Genomic DNA, 3403 nt, shown 5'->3' with positions numbered 1-3403 from the left:
TTTTTTTTGGTTTTTATATTTTTCAATATATTTATTTTGTTTGTAAAAAATAAAAAAATAATTTTTAACGATACAATAGCCACGATTATTATTTTAAAAAGTTTTCGTTAGGCTTAACATCGACGAAAATCCAACGTGAAGCGATACGCAACAGAGAAAAATTTCAACATGGAATAGGTTAATATGTTTTTTTGTACATAATTGGTTATCCGAAAAATAAGTTATCCGAACAACCCCATTCCCCAATTGATTCGGATAAATGATGCTCTACTGTATATTATTCTAATAAATTATGTTTTAATATAGGGATTTGTTTAAAGTTATTGTTAATAATGTTTAATTGCTTGGTGGAAATTGTAATAAAGAAATAAATAACCCTGAAATTGTAAGAACTTTATATTATTGTTGGTAAATTTTAAAAATTATGTTGGGAAATTTAAAAAAATGTATAAAAAATTTTGTTGTTTTTAATTTTATGTAGAATGTGTCATATAAATACCTGCTGATGAGGGACAAATGGGTCTGAAATGCAATATTAACATGTGTGTGTTCAGGTAAATTAAATAAAACAATTTTCTAATCTGTGAAACTGAGTTGCAGTATCCTTAAAGCCAGTTTAATAAGTCCTGTTAATAGATTGTACTAGTGGACAAAATAATAATTTATTATACACTGTATTGTTAAATCTGTTGCAGACCTTGGGAGGAGGTTGAAAATGTTCATATTTTGTTGAAATATTATGTTACTGGAAAGATGTTAGTCTATTTAGTACAATATTTTAAAATACCTACTTTATAATAAGAAATTGTTGTATAAAGTGAGATTTGCTTAACTCTGACAAGGTATAAATATAGCTTTGTAAATCAAAATCGGTTCTTGAAATTCAAAATCACAATGTGATAGGATCTTTTTATCACTTTTAAAATTGTCAGGATTAGGATGAACTTGGTTTAAATTATGGAACTAAACACCACTTGTGTCGGAATTGGAGCTGGTCAGTCAAATTTTATTCTGTAAAGTAGTGATTTATTCACTAATTTAGAGAATAAAATTGGACCATCTAAAATCGGCTGATTTGACTTATCTGTCAGTTTATCCTGAGATTTATACTCACACAGTGCGTTGAGAGTAATTATACAGATTAAAGTGCATTTAATCTCTAGATTAAAACTCGTGGAACTGGTCCTTAGTTTTTTTTTTCTAACATACGTGAGAAAATTAAATCAACTACTTTTGATTACAATTTTTCTGAAAATTAGTCCATATTTTTAAATATTTCAGAAATTCCTGCAGTATCAAGGATTCCCAATGAAGACATCAATTGATATGCTGATAAAACTAAAACATCGTTTTTAGTTGCTGTGCTGATTTTCAGAAATCAGCACAGTGACTACCACTGCTGCCGATTTAACGGTAAGTGGAGTCTATTTGAAATTCTATTTGATATACAGTAAACTCCTGATTATCTGGGCTAATGGTGGGGAGAGGTGGCACAGATAATTCAAACTATAATTATTTATTTCTAAAATACAACATGTAGATTCAATGTAGATTCACCTTTTTCAAATTTTTCAATTAACATTGTTTTTGTTTTATACTAAGTATGCCTTTATATTGATTATTAGGAATTTTAAGGGTACTTATCTGAAAACTGAAAAATCATCTTATTTTATTTAATTTTACACAGTGTTTGTGAGCGAGTTATTTGAAAAAAATATTATGTATAATATGTATTATACATACATACATATAATCAAATCTTAAATTGTAATACATATTGTAACATGCAACTAAACGAAACTTTGTATAAATGTACTCACCATCGCTTTCTCTTCTGAAAAGAAACGTCTGGCGCGAAAGAAGCAGCCTAACTAAAACCAGTCCAGCTGACTTCAGATACCCCCATCACTCACTTCAAACATCTAAATACGAACATGTGCGCACTTATAAGATGCGTAAACATGAAAGCGAGCAACTATTTAAAAAATACATACATACGTAATTATTTTTTAAAAATTAAATTCATGCACGGATAATCTGCAAACTGGATAATCCTCGCACGGATAATCGGGAGTTTACATTTGCCATGAAAATATCTTTGTTAGGACATAGATATATACATTTGTCTTGTAACGACAACATTTTACATTGTCAAATGTTGTTAGTACAGAACACATTTTTGTTAAGTAACACGAAACATCATAATATGAAGTAACTGTTTCTTGACTGCATGGTCAATTATTATTTTCACATTGTGTGTCAGTGTGATTAATTTGCACAATCCTGTTTCTTATTTAAAGTGAATTATTTTAACCAAAAAAGAGAGGCTCTGATTTTTTTTACTTTGGTGAGAGAGTGGTGGAAACAAGTTCTGAGCAGAAATACGTGAAATTAAGATAGTTTTGTTATGTTTGACATTCTTGTGATTTTGAATTGATTGATGACTAAAATATTTATGCCAAAATTCTGATTGTTGATAGCTGATTTTATGAAAACTGAAAGGGCATAAAAAAAAGATTTATGGAATATATTTTTGCAGAACACAATTTACATATGGAATTTTCCTGCAAATTGTTGCTTTCTGGCATACAAAATAAGAATTTATGATCGAAGCACAGCCCAAAAAGTAGTAAGTCTCCCACATCTGGTGGCCTAGGGCCATGGTGTGCAAACTTTTTTCGACTGCGACCCCTTTTGTAGAGAGAGAATTTTTGGCGACCCCCTAGAGATAAATGTTCACAAATACGATGTATATTTCGCGCATTTTTTTCGTTTCATCGAATAAAAACATCATCATATCTGACTCATATTAATTTTATTTATAATTTTAAGAAAATACTTTTTGTATAACATAAAAATCAATAAATTGCCCTTTAATGAGATGTATGTGGCTGCAAGTATCTAATTATCTCATCGATGTTTGGATGTATGTTGCTAATTGCAATTCGCATATCATCTTCAGGGTTTAAACGCGAGCGGTATTTAGTTTTTATTGAAACTAGTTTGCTAAATCCAGTTTCACATAAATACGTTGATGCAAATTGTATTAAAACCCTGATGGCATTCTTGCATAAAACGGGATATTGTTTTTCCACGGATAGCCAAAATTTTTGGCAAGGCTGAGTCTTAAATTGATTTCGAAGAGTATAATCACTAATTAAATCTATCAATTGCTCTTTCTCACTAATTTGAAGAGTTGAACTGCATATGTCGTAGGAAAATGGATCACGAATCCAACCAAGATCGTTTTCAGGAAAATCCTTGAATCTTCTGCATGAAATTGCAATTAAACAGTGAGTGACGGCGCTTCACTCTTTATATGTACACTGTATGGTATGCAGCATGCAGGCATAATGCATTTCATAAATATTTGGCGACCCCAAAAAACTTCTGGCGACCCCCA

Source organism: Centruroides sculpturatus, unplaced genomic scaffold (assembly GCF_000671375.1).
Source record: "Centruroides sculpturatus isolate CEXI.00-Female unplaced genomic scaffold, Cexi_2.0 scaffold2768, whole genome shotgun sequence".
NCBI classification, from domain to species: Eukaryota; Metazoa; Arthropoda; class Arachnida; order Scorpiones; family Buthidae; genus Centruroides; species Centruroides sculpturatus.
The sequence above is the reverse complement of the archived record's forward strand: the minus strand, read 5'-3'. Positions refer to the sequence as shown.